Source organism: Ranitomeya imitator, chromosome 2, assembly GCF_032444005.1.
Source record: "Ranitomeya imitator isolate aRanImi1 chromosome 2, aRanImi1.pri, whole genome shotgun sequence".
Classification (NCBI taxonomy): Eukaryota; Metazoa; Chordata; class Amphibia; order Anura; family Dendrobatidae; genus Ranitomeya; species Ranitomeya imitator.
The window spans coordinates 755,906,423-755,924,780 of NC_091283.1; the positions used below are offsets into that span (position 1 = coordinate 755,906,423).

The following is an 18,358-nucleotide window of genomic DNA, read 5'->3' on the forward strand; positions in this document are numbered from 1 at the left end:
TCTTTCTCTACCACATGGCACCATCTGTCGTCTGTGCTTCATGTATGCTCCATGGTACACGTTTTTAGAATGGTGTCACTTTTTAGTATTTTCTGTAATGTAGGCCCCTCAAAGTCACTTCAAATGTGATGCGGTCCCTAAAAAAAGAAAAATTTGGTTTTGTGAATTTTTGTCAGAAAAATGAGAAATCGCTGGTCAATTTTAACCCTCCACTTCCTAACAAGACAATTGTTTCAAAAATTTGTGCTGATGTAAAGTTGACTTGTGTGGAGTGTTAACTATTTGGTGTGATAGAACGCTCTAGTTAAATGGCATAAAAGTTTGAAAATTGCAAAATTTTTCCAAAATGTTGCCAAATTTCATTTTTCATAAATGAATGCAAGTCACATCAAAGAAACTTTACCACTATTGTAAAGTACAATATGTCACAAAAAAAAAAACATTATCAGAATCAGTGGGATACGTTGAAGAGTTCTAGAGTTATTACCACATAAAGTGACACTGGCCAGAATTCTAAAAATTGGGCTGGTCGTGAAGGTGAAAACAGGCTCTGGGGTGAAGGAGTTAAATGGGTTGTCCAGCCTTGGGGTGCAAGTCTGCAGTCCCTCTAAGTCTGCGCATTGTAAAGATTATCCAGGGCTGGGAATAGCAGGCGTGTGACCACAAGTATGTTATTTGTACACGCGTGATGACTAGATGGGCATTGCCTCACTCAATGCAAGTATATTGAACATCGCTGGAAGTATGCAAATTGCATGTGTGCAGTCACATCCTCCCGTTGTTGGCACCGGAGAATCCTCTGTGCGCCATGTGAGGTTTTACAAGTCTGCAGTCACATAACAGTGACTCAACATGCGTGACAAGGTGTTATCTGGCCTTGGGCTACAAATCTGCAAAGATATATATTATTATTACTAGATGGTGGCCCGATTCTAACGCATCGGGTATTCTAGAATATGCATGTCCACGTAGTATATTGCCCAGCCACGTAGTATATTGCCCATAGTATATAGCAGAGCCATGTAGTATATTGCCCAGTTACGTAGTATATTGTCCAGCCACATAGTATATTGCCCAGCCACGTAGTATAGAGACGTAGAAAAAAAATAAACCTATAGTCACCTTCCGGAGGCCCGTTGGAAGTCCTGCTATACTCACCATCCGCCGCCTTTGCCGCTCCTCGCCACGTTCCCGGGACCGCTCTATTGCAAGCGGCAAGGTCCTTGTCGTGCAGGACCTGCCGTGACGTCGCGGTCACATGACCGTGTAGCGGTCACATGACCGTGACGTCACGGCAGGTCCTATTCGCGCAGCTGCACAGGACTTGTGATGACGTCGCGGTCACATGACCGTGACGTCATGGCAGGTCCTTCTGCCAGACCATCCGTGCGAGCGGAACGTGCCGGTTGCATTGCGAGGAGCGAGAAAGGCGGCGTAGGTGAGTATATAATCATTTTTTATTATTTTTATTTTTAACATTCGATGTTTTTACTATTGGCGCTGCATAGGCTGCGTCAATAGTAAAAAACTTGGTCACACAGGGTTAATAGCAGCGGTAACAGACTGCATTACACCGCGGCATAACGCGGTCCGTTACCGCTGCCATTAACCCTGTGTGAGAGCAGACTGGAGGGGTGTATGCGGGCGCCGGGCAGTGAGTGCGGGGAGTAAGGAGCAGCCATTTTCTTCTGGACTGTGCGCGTCGCTGATTGGTCGCGGCAGCCATGACCGGCAGCTGCCGAGACCAATCAGCGAACGAATAACCGTTACAGAAGGACAGACAGACAGATGGAAGTACCCCTTAGATAATTATATAGTAGGTTTTTTTTTTTTTTAGTAGTGTACCACGATTTTAAACATAACTTTCATTTTGCCTTTATGCTTATGTAGTTAACCAGAAATAAGAGTTTTTGCATACAAAACTAAGTCAATTAAATGTGTTCTCTATGTAAGAGAGCGTGAAACTCCTTTTTAAACAGCTGATTGTGTTGAGGAAATGTGCATTTGGTTGCTTATGAGATGAGTAGTGCACATGCGCAAGGTTAACGAAGTGGTTGCAATCACAGCAATTAATCGCATTTCTGTAGGTGTGCATAATTACAAAACCATACTGACTGATCCATGACTGAAAAAATAAAATCGACACCACAGTGACTGAAAGAAAAGGTCTGTGATGCACATTGCATCACTAAGGCTACGTTCACATTAGCGTTTCCCGACGCAGCGTCGGGAAACGCTGCGGCGACGCATGCGTCATGCGCCCCTATATTTAACATGGGGGACGCATGGACATGCGTTGTGCTGCGTTGTGCGACGCATGCGTTTTTTTTGCCGCAAGCGTCGGGCGCAGAAAACGCAACAAGTTGCATTTTTCTTGCGTCCAAATTTCGGCAAAAAACGACGCATGCATCGCAAAACGCAGCGTTTTTGGTGCGTTTTTATTTGCGTTGTGCGTTGCGTCGCCGGCGCACAACGCAAATGTGAACGTAGCCTAACCGCACACAGGGGCCAGTTTAATGGCCAAAAACGAGGTGATGGGTTCCGTTTAAAGTGTGCCCTGTTCTTCCATATTTTACACTACACATTGCAGACTGTAAACACACCCGCTTTTTATCATTGATTTGTCATCTGTAGGACATGCCAACATTGTTGTTCATGGCTATAAATTACATTTAGTACGGTAGTTGGAAACCCTCATACATACGTACACGTGTGTGTGTGTATATATTTTTTCATTTGGACCCAGTGTCTAAAGTTACACCTCAGCCGACATTAGTTATATATGAAGATCTATAATGTGCCTTAGCATATCCTGTGTCTGTCTGTAACTGGAATACTGCTACCTTGTGTGTGGATAAGCACATGACACAATGAGGCATTTTATTTGGGCCAATGGAGGGGACCTGGACACCTGATTGATTATACTGTTGAAGACACAGGCCGGTGTTCACCATCCCGGGGTGGTGGTGGGATTGAGGGAGAACGATGCTGTGCCACCCACTCACCATTGTAGCTTCAGCACCCACATAAGAGCGCCATACAGGGATGCAAAGTGAGCGTGGAAGGCGGGGGAGGGTGGAGAAGGAGAGCACCTCATTCAAGCCTTCTTCATGGTGCTCTACATTCAGCAGTGTAACAGTGCCTCAAACCACAGTAAGCGCTGTGGATTTGTCTCAATTACTATTCACCAACCTATGGCGGCCGCTTCAGTTGCATTCAGAGCCCACATTGAAGGGCTGTAGTGTGTGCTCGCTGGCTTTTGTGCACACCAGTTCCTGCTGCATTTTGTGCCCACGTGGAAGTGCTGTATGGGAATGTACAGTGTGATGTGGGCGATGGCAAACACAAGGGGGGTTCATGCCATGTTTGGTGGCTGCTATGCTCATTGGTTCCTGCTGCCCAAGCTCAGGAGAGTAGAGGATGCTCATCTGATTGGTGGCTCCTGCTACATTCAGCTCATACATTGAAGTGCTGGGGGTGGAGATGGAGAAGGCCGTGTCAACAAACCCACTTGCACTGTTCCCTGCACTCAGCAGTGCAGTAGAGTGCGGCTCCTACTACAGAGATGCTCTTGTTGCACTCAGCTCCCACATTGAGGTGTTTGTACAGGAATGTGTATCATATTGTGAGTGCTACAAAACCAACAAAGAGCGGCTCTTTCTACAATGACTATTGCTTTGTGTAGTATAAAGCAGGGGACTTATTTTGAACAAGGTCATGTGACATGTGGGTCGCGGAGGAAGAGAGGAGAGCCAGCCTAGGTGGGCAGAGTGATTTATCTGCTTAACAACCTTTATTCGGACTCCCATGACAGCACACGAGAGAGGGGATCCACCCTTAAGGAACAGGAAACCTACAGATACAAAAGGGCGGCACCTCTCCCCATGCATCAGTTGGTTTCCTGTTCCTGAAGGGACTGGATGCCTATAGAAGTTCTACAGGAGTCCAGGCCGGCCGGACCGATTCTAGTGGCGAGGGGGTCTCCCACCTCGGCCGGTGCGGGTACCTGAGGCAGGGCAGCACGGCGGTGACTAGGCAGCGAGGAGCGGTCGCCAGGGGGTGTCCGGTCTCCGGGGCCAGCATATGGTAAGTCGCCCTTCCCGTGTGCTGTGGGTCTCTCTGTGCGGGGGGGGGGGGGCGGCAGCGTCTAGGGGGCGCCGATCGGATATAGCTGGCCGGCCTCGGCGTTCCACGATGGCTGCAGCGCTGACAGGAGAAAAAGCGCAGAGTGTTTCCTTTAAATGAGAAAATACAGGATCTTATTAATAGGGAGTGGAGAAAACCGGAGAGAAAAGGCTCCTTACCACCTGCGCAAAAACGTCGGTACCCTTTTGATGACCCAGCAGTAGGTAACTGGGAGAAAGCACCAAAGCTGGATGCTGCAATTGCCAAGGTAGCAAAACGATCTTCTCTCCCATTTGAGGATATGGGAACGCTTAAAGACCCCCTGGATAGGAAAGTGGATACCTTCCTAAAGGGGACCTGGGAAATGGCAGCTGGCTCCTTAAGACCTGCGGTAGCTTCAACCTGCACGGCAAGGTCAATGATGGTCTGGCTGAACCAGTTAGAGACCCAATTAAAACAAGGGGCCTCTAGAGATTCCATACTCGCAGCATTACCTGTAATCCAGGAGGGGGCGGCTTTTTTATCGGACGCCTCAATTGACTCTGTAAAGTTGGCAGCTAGAGCAGCAGGACTTTCTAATGCTGGAAGGAGAGCCCTATGGCTGAAATGCTGGCCGGGGGATATGCAGGCAAAAGCAAAGCTCTGCGCTATCCCTTGTAAAGGCGAGTATTTATTTGGGCCTACCCTGGATGAACTCCTGGAGAAAGCAGGGGATGATAAGAAAGTTTCCCAACCTGTTCAATCCATACCGTCGTCCCTTCAACAAAAGAAGGTTCAACCGGGGAGGAAAGCGCGCCTTTTCACCAGGGAGAGATCGTCCCAGATGGGAGGATAGGCGAAAACGAGGTACAGGTCTCATGTTTCGCCGTAACCAGACGGAAAATAAAAAACAAGACCAATGACTGGCAATTCCAGTGGGAGGGAGACTATTGCAATTCTCGGCAGAGTGGTCGAAAATCACAAACAGCGTTTGGATAAAAGACACTGTTTCCCATGGTCTCAAGCTGGAATTTGTTCATATTCCACAGGACAAATTTAGATTAACACCCTGGCGCTCATCTCCCACTGAACAATTCACCCTAGAAGAAGTGAGGACTCTTTGCTCCAAAAATGTTTTGGTAGAAGTGCCGTATTCTCAGGCAAGGAAAGGGTTTTACTCTCCCCTGTTCCTAATCCAGAAGCCTGATAAATCTTACAGGACCATTATAAATCTTAATGGTCTCAATAAGTTTTTGGTGAAAAATACTTTCAAAATGGAGTCCATCAATTCGGCAATAAAAATGCTTTTCAACAACTGTTTCATGGTAGTAGTGGATTTGAAAGATGCCTACTATCATGTACCCATTCATGCTGATTTCCAACGATACCTGAGGGTAGCAATACTAATGGGGGGTAGGATTCAACATTTTCAATTCAGAGCGCTCCCCTTTGGGATCACCTCAGCACCTAGGGTGTTTACTAAAATAATCGCGGAAGTCATGGCGCATTTAAGAGAGTCAAATGTCCTTATAATCCCCTACTTAGACGATTTCCTCATTGTAGGTAACTCGGTAGATCATTGTCTGTCACAATGGGAGGTTGCTAAAACCAAACTAGAACGGTTCGGTTGGATCATAAACTTTGAAAAATCGAAATTACAGCCCCTGAATGTTCAAAAATTTCTGGGATTAATGTTGAATTCAGTGACACAGCAGTGTCTCCTCCCTATAGAGAAAATAGACCAAATTCAGAGTTTTGTATTAAGAGCAATCAATACACCTTCCATGACACTTAGGCAAGCAATGTCTCTACTTGGGTCACTCACATCTTGCATTCCAGCAGTTAAGTGGGCTCAGTTCCACACCAGGTCCCTACAAAAAGAAGTCCTGTTCCATGACAGAGCCTTAGGAGGCGCATTAAATGGGAAATTAACGTTGAGGCCGATAACATTGAATTCCCTTAGGTGGTGGCTAGATAAACGGAATTTATCAGCAGGGGTTCCCTGGATGGTAGATGTCAACCACGTGATAACCACAGATGCCAGCTCTTCGGGGTGGGGAGCCTATATGGTGGACATGGTGGTCCAGGGACAGTGGGAACCCTTCACAACATTCTCATCAAACCAAAGAGAGTTGTTGGCGGTTGAATTGGCTGTTAAAAAATTCCTCTTATATCTGCAGGGCCAGCACGTCAGAATTCTGTCGGACAACAGAGTGGCGGTCGCTTACATAAACCGGCAAGGGGGAACTCGTTCCGAAACTTTAATGCAGATCACGGATCGGTTGTTCCAGGTGGCAGAGCTCAATTTTCTATCTTTGACAGCTCTTCACATCAAAGGAAAAGAAAATGTGGCAGCAGATTTCCTCAGCCGAAATGTGTTAAAACAGGGAGAATGGTCTCTCAACGAGGACATTTTCAATCTCATCATCCGCAGGTGGGGTCAACCAGTGGTGGATCTATTCGCCACCAGAAACAACAGAAAAGTAAAACTTTTTTGCTCCCTAAATCCCAGGGAGAATCCCCTGGCGGTGGACGCGTTTCTGATAAAATGGGATTTTCCACTGGCCTATGCCTTCCCACCACTGAACCTGATACCTCTAGTGGTGAGGAAAATCAGGGAGGATCGAGCGAAAGTCATCCTTATCGCCCCCTTTTGGCCCAGAAGAACCTGGTTTGCCTGGCTCAAGACAATGTCCGTAGCGGTCCCCTGGGTACTGCCAGAGATCCCGAACTTGCTTTCTCAGGGACCGATCTCCCATCCACAAGTGGCGGCGCTCCATTTAACGGCGTGGAGTTTGAACGGTCACTATTAGTGGGGAAAGGCTTCTCTCCAAACTTAGTAGAGACACTCCTAAAGAGTAGAAAGCAAATAACTACGAGAATCTACTCTAGGACTTGGAGAAAGTTCTTGACTTGTTCAAAATTTAATATCCAAGACGGGGTGCCAATACAACAAATCTTAGAGTTCCTACAGAAGGGGTTCGAGTTAAAACTCTCTCCTAGTACCCTTAGAGTACAGGTCTCAGCTTTAGGTGCCCTGTTTTCCTGTAATATAGCTAATAACTACTGGATAGCAAGGTTTATGAAGGCAGTTAGTAGATCCACACCAGTGCATAAAGACAGAACAGTTCCATGGGATTTAAATTTAGTTCTGTCCTCTCTCACTAAACCCCCCTTTGAACCTCTGCAGGAGGCCTCGATCAAAATGTTGACACTCAAGACAGCCTTCCTGATTGCCATAACCTCAGCTCGCAGGATAGGGGATATACAGGCGCTTTCCAGAGCTCCTCCATACACTGAAATCTTGTCAGAGTAGTCCTTAGACCAGACCCAGCATATCTACCAAAGGTGGCGACACGTTTCCATAGATCACAGGAGATAGTTTTGCCGTCCTTTATTCCTAATCCCTCTAATCCTAAAGAGCAGGAGCTTCATACGTTAGACGTCAGGAGATCTCTTCTTCAGTATATTTCAGCTACTGATAATTGGAAGAAAGATGGGGCACTGCTTCTTTCCTTCCAAGGTCCAAGGAAAGGGTTTAGAGTATCAAAATATTTACTGGCTAAATGGATTAGGGAAACTATCTCTCTAGCTTATACAGCAGGTGGGGGGCCAGCTCCGCAGAATCTAAAGGCACATTCCACCCGGGCCATGGCGTCATCCTGGGCGGAAAGATCTGGAGTGTCAGTGGAGCAGATATGTAAGGCGGCCACATGGTCATCCCCTTCCACTTTCTTTAAACACTATCGGTTGGATTTGGGGTCCTCCTCTGATCTTTCCTTTGGGTTAAGGGTGCTACAATCTATAGTCCCTCCCTAAGGTAGCTTACATCTCTGTAAATCTCTCGTGTGCTGTCATGGGAGTCCGAATAAAGCATTAAGCTACTTACTGGTAGCGGCATTTTTCGGAGGCCCATGACAGCACCCTTAGTTCCCTCCCTATTCATGTGGGGGTAGCACTTCCTGATTTGTATATAGCGTAATATGTAAATCTCACGTATGGTGTCTTGTTACAATAATGGGTTATTTTGTTTCAAAATGTATATAATGTATATTTGTGTACCACTAACCGCGGCAGTCCTCTCAGGCTCTGAAATACAACTGATGCATGGGGATTGGTGCCGCCCTTTTGTATCTGTAGGTTTCCTGTTCCTTAAGGGCGGATCCCCTCTCTCGTGTGCTGTCATGGGCCTCCGAAAAATGCTACCAGTAAAAAGCTTAATGCTTTGCGCCTAAGAGTGAGTCTCTTCCCACTTGGTTTTTCTAAAAGGAAACGTTATTTCCTGTGAGGATATTAGGCGGGGTTACAGAGCCCATACATCTTAGTCGCTAAACAGATAGTTGGACTAAGGCCGGGATCACAAATGCGAGAAACACGTCCGTGTCTCGCATGTGAAATCCAAGCTGTGGCGCCGGCACTCCAGAGCGGAGCGTGCGGCCGCATAGCAACACATGGAGCCACACACTCCGCTCTGGAGTGCCGGCGCCAGAGCTTGGATTTCACATGCGAGACACGGACGTGTTTCTCGCATGTGTGAAGCCGGCCTAAGGGTTATAATTGTTATTTTATAATTAATATTAAGTGCTAACCATAAAATAAAAGCCTGCGAAGGCTTAGGAAAAATTTCAACGGGGCATAAGAAGTAAGCCAGTGGGGCAACGCGCAAAGGGACCTACACTGTGATTTGTCCGGAGTATCTTGTCTTGTGGAATAGCCGATAACTTTGAATTACAACTATTGCTCCTACTGCCACGGAGTGGTTTTCGAGAACACGGATGTGCGTCTATATGATATGAGCGAGACTGCAGTCGTCCTAACACTAGAACTCTGCCCTGCTCGGACTATCCACTAATTTGGCCAGAACTGTGAATACACGTAGGCAAAGTTGATGATCAAAAATGAATGTATGTAATCTATACACTGAAATACGCCAACATGTGTGTTTTCCTCATGAACCTGGCAACTTGTTATATCACAACGGCATATGTGAGGTAAACGTTACTTTAGTTAATCCGTACATTGAAAAGTGCCAGATTGTTAATTCCTTTTCTGATGTCGACATCTAAGCTAGCAGGGAAATCCTCTTTGTGGCTGTGTAATTTGGCTTTGGTGACTCCTGAAATGGTAAGACCTTTCCATATTATTAATTTCAGGTATTGCTTGTTTTGGCATTCTGATTGTAAAAAATTTAGATTTTATGTATTTAAGTGACAAAATTGTGACCGCATAAGCATTTTGTAGGCCCGGCTACATGTTCCCTCATCACAAAATGTTTTACTTGTTTCTAGGACTTCACAAAGGTAAAGATCTAATTTTTAGTTTTGTTGCTGGCCTAAGGCCCTGTTGATCCCCCCCCCCCCCCCCTTACAGGAACACATGCAAATGCTACACTTACAAAGGCAAGTGTTTTGAAGATGTAAAATAATGTTTTTCTGCAAATGCAGCTCAACTGTCCATTTTAGGATTATGCTAAGATATTAAGTAAAAAATTTGTAATTTTTCCAATTTCTAGACTTGTTTAGATTACACAATTTTAGCCCCCACCATTTTTGCATGTACTTAAAGGAAACCTATGGTGGTATGTTTTATATAGGAGGAGGAACTGATCAGATTGATGTACATTTTTGTGGGAAAGGTTTCAGTAAAACTTTTTTTTTTTTTTTTTTCCCATTGAAATCCCTGCTGTTTGTATGGGCGGTCCTACTCAGTGATTGACAGTCTTCCCAGTAGAGAGAGCTGTCAGTCACTAGTAGGACTGTCCACCTGGACTCCTACACATACAAACGTCAGTTTCAATTAAGAAAATACAAGTTAAACTGAGGGATCGATTCATTAAGATTATTTTGCCTAAAATTACCTTAAGTTGCAACTAGTATGGAGCCCTTCGTATGTCGCAAAATTTTGGAGCAGCTTCGTTTTGCATCAAAATCTTGCAACTTTTGAAAGTGTTTATTATTTCGTTGACACATTCATGAATTGGAACCATAATGGTAGAGATGGTTCAAAGCTGGGCAACCAAAGTATTAAATGGAATGAGTGGACTACAGTACCATGAATGTAATCAAAATTGTGATTGCTTAAAAAAAGACTGTGGAGGTTTGAACTAATACCCATGTATACAGATGAATTTTTAAAATCCGGACTATAAGGGTATGTGCACACGTCAGGATTTCTTGCAGAAATTTCCTGACAAAAACCGGACACTTCTGCCAGAAATCCGCATGCATTTTTTGTGCGTTTTTTTTTTCACGTTTTTCCCAATGCATTAAATAGCGGGAAAAACACGAAAAATCCGCAAAATTAATGAACATGCTGCTTTTTTTTTTTTTACTGCGATGCGTTTTTTTCCGCGAAAAAAACGCATCATCTGCACAAAAATTGCAGAATGCATTCTAAGTGATAGGATGCATATGTATGCGGTTTTAATGCGTTATCGCGAAAAAACACAAAAAAACTGAACGTGTGCACATACCCTTAAAGGGAACCTGTCACCAAGGTTTTTTCAGTACGAGATAACAATACTGTTAAATAGGGCCTGAGCTGTGCGTTACTATAGTGTATTTTGTGTACCCTGATTCCCCACCTATGCTGCCGAAATAACTTACCAAAGTCGCCGTTTTCACCTGTCAATCAGGCTGGTCAGGTCATATGGGCGTGGCGACATCGCTGTTTCTTCCCCCAGATCTTGCATATCTTTCCGTTGGTAGCGTAGTGGTTTGCGCATGCCCATCTTCTGAAAGGTTTATTACCGAAACGCGCGTTGGAGCGGAGGCGCGTCCACGGGAGTTCCAGTCCTCTTGCGGTGGGTACTTTTCTGCGGCGGTATCTGTGTACACTATAGACCGGTGGAGGTGTTTCTCACTGCCACATTGTGTGACAGTGGTTCTATACCCAATATGGATGCTTACATGGTACACTGTTAATATATCAGGTGTACCTCTGTGCAAGGTCTTTGATTATTCCTAGTGCATTCCTGCCAGCAGTTCAGCGCCTACTACATAGTGATTATGTTACACATTGCTATATTTTGTTTGTTTTGTTTATTTTTTAGGTTTCTTTTGTAAGTTTTACTCTGTTTTTTGGATTATACCTTCAAATAAAATGTATATTAGGTATTGAAGACTGGTATCCCTGTGTACGCGCCTCTGGCGTTCTGTTGCAGCGTGTTTCGCTGTGGCGCCATTATCTGTATCACCTCCATGCATTTGTTTTTAGTAATTATCAATAAAGTTTATATTTTCATATGATACTGTGTTTGACCTTGTATCATCTATTTTTCGTTGACAATATGTATTTTGATGATGGGTCGTTAGGTCCTTTTCATATTAATGGTACAGATTTCTGAGTTAATTATTGCTACCATGTCAGTTGGCTATATTTGTTGCTACAAACATATACTTGAGGATTGTTTATTGTAAGAGCAGTGAGGCTTTTGAACTTCCTTCCAAAGAACGATTTTATGGTTGATTTGACTTTTTTTTTTTTTTTTTTTTCTTTTAAAGTGCCTGGGCACCCAATCGTTTACTCAGCTTAACAGAAAAGGGCATATAAAGGACAAAAGAACAAGCAGAGTGTATATGTGTAGTTTTATATACAGGTGTCAGATACACAGCCGGGGGAGGCTCCTCGCAGATCAAGCCGCTGTTACCTTTTTTGTCAAGGCAACGTAATTCTGTTGCCTCCAACCTCCAGGGCAGTTACACAATTGTCTGACGAGTGATGGAGGAGATCGTAGCTGCTTCCATTGCTAGGACGGATATTGGGGAAATCGCAGTGAGCGTATGGTATGTGTATATACACCTCCAATTCCAATGCATGGAATATCTGTATATACCCCTTCGGTCACTGCTAGCTCCACAATAAGAAAATAAATTAATCCCTGCCACCACCAATTGTTTATTCAGGCTGATTGGACACCCTTTACAGGTAGCATATGACTTCAGTGGTATATAAATTTATATACAGGATGGGAGCAAAACAATACAATTGCATAACATTAAAAGGAATAACAAAGACTTACTAAACCTGGTCACAGAAATGGCTCAGAGCTTAGCAGAGGGAAATGCTCACATTGAAAAAACAGGCAGAACCTATAGCATTATCTATCAGACCGTTATTCAATTGGAGGGTTTCTAGTGGCCCTACAGTGACGTGCGTGAATGCTTTGCGTCCTTCCTTCACAGCGAAGCCGAGAATATATATATCGAATCGAATCAGTACAAACCCCAATATTCATTTCTGACCATCAGAGACGGAGTATCTATAAGAAGTTCTTTGATGGAAACAAGAGTTACCTCTGTGTAAACAGATCTCATTTTGGTATCTGGTTCCCAGAAAAGAACTTTCCTGTTTTTAATTACCTGACCACTGCAGGGGTCCTCTGCTTCAAAAGAGGCTAAGCGTTCTCTTGTTTTACCGTAATTACTTTCTCTCACTTTCACATATGTTCAATGTAAAGGCTTACTTCTCAAGGTTGAATTGTTAGCTCTTCTCCCAGATGTTCTATGTGAGGGTGACATCCAGAGATGTGTTATGGATTTAAATTTTTCTATGACAACAGGATATAATGTGTAAATGTACAATGGTAAATGCTTGCTATGTAGTTTCCCATACATGTATATCTGCGGACACAATGATGGATAGACCCATCTATTATTGAACTGGAGAAGCCAAAAGAGGGAAATCCAATATAAGGTTGGATAATGCAACCATGTATAAAGGCAATGCAAAAATCTTTTATTAAAAATACAGAAGAAAGACGGACGCGCACCCTGAAAAATATTGACACCACTTGTCTAGGAGGGCCTGTTCCAGGTGCATTACCATTCCCTTTATCTATTTTTGACCAGCCGCTGCTATATTTATCCATAACAATTATATACATCAAATATTCTACAGTATGGCGATCCATTAGATATACCATTTATATTTATATGTTTCTAGTCTAGTTCATGACTGGTTATTGTTCATATATCAAACAGTACCCCTCTCTATATAAGGTATACTCTTTTATACTGTTTTTAGGATGTGACTATTTTTCAGTATGTGCGCCCATCTTTCTTCATTTCCATTATACACTAATTCTTGTTTCTAGTAACCTAATAAAGGATTTTGCACTGCCATTTTACATGATTTAAATAATTTTAATAGAAAAGGGCTCCAAACTAGGAGCACTACCGAAACCACTCCCAGTTGAGGAAGGTCCCTTAAAGGGAACCTATCACCATTTTTTTTTTTTTTTTCGCTTATAAACCATGTCCATCACCTTTTTAAGACCATAATAATGGGGTTCCTGCAACCCCTTTATATCCTCAGACGTGCCCCTACGTGCCTCGTGTCCAGTCCGATGGGTGTTTCCAGCAATTTACCACACAATTTACATGCAGCACAGGACAAGTGTAAAACACTGAGGTACGCAGGGGCACGTCTGAGGATATAATAAAGAGGTTGCAGGAACCCCATTCTTATGATCTTAAAGGTGATGGGCAGAGTTTAGAAGGTAAACAACTGGTGACCAGTCCCTTGAAGAATAGCTTTTTATCTAATGTTGGAGATAGAGATGTTGGTATTGAGTTGCATTAAAAGGAGTCTGTTAGCGCAGCACGTATTTGCTTTAAAAAGCCAAGTGGTCCGTGCTCCTTTGATGTGGCCAAACATAGAAGTGCACTTTCCCTCTTACTTGTTTTCCCCTCTAATCTTCACCCCTACTCTCTTTTTATCTGGCTTTATAGAGCCGGAGAAGGGTGCAGATATATGGAATACAGGCAGGTGCAATTTTGGCCCCGAGCTCCGGTGTTTTCCGTACAGAATGACTGTTCAAACCGAGTCCCTTTTTTAAATTGAGTCTTATTTAGCCTGAGCATCCACAATGAGTTTTTGGTGAGTTAATTTTCACTGCATAACAAAAATGCAGCGTCGTACAGTTCCAGCAAAGTGGATGGGATTTATAGAAATCTCCTGCCCTCTGTGCTTCTTTTTCACTCTGCTACTTTTTTTTATGTCCACAACAGGTTAATTTCTCTTGCGGGTATGCTGAGTTTAATGTGCAGATTTTCCCCATAGACTTGCATTAGGGCCCACTCCAACATGCAATTTAAATCGGACAAATGCAATCTTGGATGTGCTAGGCTAGTATGTTTCCGGTCTTAGATGTGGAAATATTTGCATGTAGAAAACGCACACACATTTTTAGTGCTTGTCTGTGGCAGAAATGCATAAAAAATGGATGTAATCTGCACATGACAAGATAGGTAAAGTTCTGTTAACGCCAAATACCAGGAAGTATCATAAACAGAGCAACTTTATTTAAAATATCACTATCCAATAAGAGATTAAAACAAATGCAGTGTCAAAAATTTGATAAAAAAATCAATGAAAAAAGTCACTTAATTTACATAATAGGTGCAACATCAAAAGCTCATCATGGGAATGTAGCCTTACATGAGTTGACCACAGATGTTAGGTTGTCCACTACTTTTACATTGATGGGCTATCTTTAGAATAGGTCACCAATGTGTGATCAACTGGGGTCCAGCACCCCCGCTGATCAGCTGGGATCGGTAGTGGCAAGCATTGGCCGGAATCACTTGCGGGGCTGGCCGTCTACTTTGTATCGGCCTCAGGGTACTACACATCTCGTTCGTATACAAATAAATAGGAGGCGGGTGTGCAGTAACAAGCAGAGCTGGCCATCTACAAGTACTTCCAGCCGCCACCGATAACAGCTGATCCGGGGGTGCCAGTGTCGGACCCCGGCCGGTCAGACATTGATGACCTATCCTAACGATAGGTCATCAATGGACACTGTGTGCAGAATTATTAGGCAAGTTGTATTTTGATCATGATACTTTTTATACGTGTTGTCCTACTCCAAGCTGTTCAGGCTTGAGAGCCAACTACCAATTAAGTAAATCAGGTGATGTGCATCTCTGTAATGAGGAGGGGTGTTGTCTAATGACATCAAAACCCTATATAAGGTGCGCTTAATTATTAGGCAACTTCCTTTCCTTTGGCAAAATGGGTCAGAAGAGAGATTTGATGGTCTCTGAAAAGTCCAAAATTGTGAGATGTCTTGCAGAGGGATGCAGCAGTCTTGAAATTGCCAAACTTTTGAAGCGTGATCACCGAACAATCAAGCGTTTCATGGCAAATAGCCAACAGGGTCGCAAGAAGCGTGTTGGGCAAAAAAGGCGCCACATAACTGCCCATGAATTGGGGAAAATCAAGCGTGAAGCTGCCAAGATGCCATTTGCCACCAGTTTTGCCATATTTCAGAGCTGCAACGTTACCGGAGTAACAAAAAGCACAAGGTGTGCGATACTCGGGGACATGGCCAAGGTAAGGAAGGCTGAAAAACGACCACCTTTGAACTAGAAACATAAGATAAAACGTCAAGAATGGGCCAAGAAATATCTTAAGACGGACTTTTCAAGGGTTTTATGGACTGATGAAATGAGTGACTTGATGGGCCAGAGGCTGGATCAGTAAAGGGCAGAGAGCTCCACTCCGACTTGGACGCCAGCAAGGAGGTGGTGGGGTACTGGTATGGGCTGGTATTATCAAAGATGAACTTGTGGGACCTTTTCGGGTTGAGGATGGAGTGAAGCTCGACTCCCAGACCTACTGCCAGTTTCTGGAAGACGACTTCTTCAAGCAGTGGTACAGGAAGAAGTCGGTATCGTTAAAAAAAAAAAAAAACACATGATTTTCATGCAGGACAATGCTCCATCACATGCCTCCAGCTACTCCACAGCGTGGCTGGCCAGTAAAGGTCTCAAAGAAGAAAAAATAATGACATGGCCTCCTTGTTCACCTGATCTGAACCCCATAGAAAACATGTGGTCCCTCATAAAATGTGAGATCTACAGGGAGGGAAAACTGTCCACCTCTCGGAACAGTGTCTGGGAGGCTGTGGTGGCCGCTGCACGCAATGTTGTTCGTAAACAGATCAACCAACTGACAGAATCTATGGATGGAAGGCTGTTGTCATCATAAAGAAAGGTGGCTATATTGGTCACTCATTTTGGGGGGGTTTGTTTTTGCATGTCAGAAATGTTTATTTCTAAATTTTGTGCAGTTATATTGGTTTACCTGGTGAAAATAAACAAGTGAAATAGGAATATATTTGGTTTTTATTAAGTTGCCTAATAATTCTGCACAGTAAGTTACCTGCACAAACAGATATCCTCCTAAGATAGCCAAATCTAAAAAAAAAACAAAAAAAAAAAACACTCCAACTTCCAAAAATATTAAGCTTTGATATTTGCGTCCTTTGGGTTGATTGAGAACATAGTTGTTGATCAATAATAAAAATAATCCTCTAAAATACAACTTGCCTAATAATTCTGCACAGTGTAAAGCAGATCATCAGTCGTCTAATGGCCTAGTTTAGACAGGCTAACAGAATGATTGTGAATATCATTATTATATGCACATAAAATATCCGCCCATTCACCAAGCAGGTTTTAGCAGTTCTCTGGAAAAAAAACTGCATGAATTGCTTCTTTTATTATTGTTGCTCCAAAAATATTGCTGCTTGTTTCCATTTTTACACCAGTCCCAGTCAGCTCCGACAACTTTTTGAAAAACAGGGGGCTTGGGCAAACATAGCCAACAAATTCCTCATAATTTAGCCCAAAAAGTAGCTTAAATTGTGACAAATTCTAGTCCCTTTATTGTAGTACATTTTTCAGTGGCACATGGTATTGACATCTTATTCCAGTAAGATACTCCAGTCTTGGTTAATCTGGATCCATGTTCTCAACGCCTCAGGTCCTCTTTACACATTAGGATGTGCTGCTAGGAGCAATTATTTTTAGGCAAGCTTAAAAATCATTTCACCTGACGACCAAGCATTTTGTTAGTTTGTCAAGTGATTTTCAGCCTGTTTAGACAGGTGGCGGTTCAATGCCAAATTTCTAGGAATGCGCTCGTTCCCAATTCTCTAAATTTGCCTTTATTCTGCATGGCAAGAGAAGGGATGGGGTAAGCTCCTCAAAGGCAGTCTTGGTTGTAGGATTCAATGGGTTTTAACAGAAGAGCTAAGTAATAAAAAGCTTTGTGCATGGGACACAATCTATAACTGAAACCTGAAGTGCTTTTATTTAAATAACTATTATTTAATAGTTATTAAATCAATGAAAAGTGTATTATAGTGGGGTAGCAGATGGGGAGAGAGGTAAGGTTAACAGCAGAAGTCTTGATGTAGAGGCGAGTCTATTTAATCTGATGGCAAGACTAGGTATACCGTATTTTTTACCATATTTTTTTGGGACTATAAGACGCATCGGACCATAAGACGCACCCCAAATTTGGGGTGAAAATTGCAGGAAAAAAAAGATTTTTTTTTTTTTTTTTTTTTTTTTTTTTTTTAGGTGGGGGTCCGTCTTATTGTCCGAATTTAAGGTATCTTACCTGAGGGCTGGCGGTGGCAGAGCAGGGTCACAGGAGGCATGGTGGCGGCAGAGGTGAGGTGATGCTGAGGTGCGGTGGTTGGTACGGCGTGCACCTGAGCAGGGTCCTTTCCTGCTTAGGTGGGCAACGCCGCGGCCTGGCGCCCATGCGGGGGGTTGTGGCAGTGGTGTGGAGGCGGCAGAGGTGCCGCCTCAGGTGAGGTGACGCCGCGGCCCGGTATCCAAGGCGAGCAGCAGAGCCAAGTTAATCACTGGTTTCTTGGTGGAGACGGCCATCTTCCTGATGATGATGAGGCGAGGTGAGCGGTATGGCGTGAGCAGAGTCCCTTCCACAGGTGAGGTGACGCCGTGGCCCGGTATTCATGGCGAGTAGCAGAGCCGGGTGAATCACGGCTTGCTCGATGGCCGCGGCCATCTACCTGAGGGCGCGCGTGCGCAGATTGTGTGCTCTGCTTCCCAGGGCTTCAGGAAAATGGCCATGGGAAGCAGCGCATGCGCAGATGGAGATCGCGGTGGCCATTTTCCTGAAGCCGAGATCTCAATCTGCGAACTCTGCTTCAACATTTTCCTGAAGCCCCCCGAAGCAGAGAACTCAATCTGCGCATGCGCGACCTCAGGAAGATGGCTGCCGCCACCGAGAGAGCCGTGACGTGATTCACCCGGCTCTGCTACTCGCCTTCAATACCGGCCTGCCGCATCACCTCACCTGTGGAAGGGACTCTGCTCACGCCATACTGCTCACCGCGCCTTATCATCCCCGCAACTCTGCCGCTGCCACACTACTGCCACAACCAACCGGTAAGCCTGCATTCCAACTATAAGACACACCCCCCCATTTTCCT

At 44.2% G+C, this 18,358-nt stretch overlaps 1 protein-coding gene across 1 annotated transcript in view; it reads left to right on the forward strand.

Annotated features, from left to right (window-relative positions):
• Window positions 1-18,358, forward strand: part of PPA1 (inorganic pyrophosphatase 1) — a 155,750-nt gene that overhangs the window by 82,597 nt on the left and 54,795 nt on the right. The gene's annotated exons all lie outside the window — the stretch shown is intronic.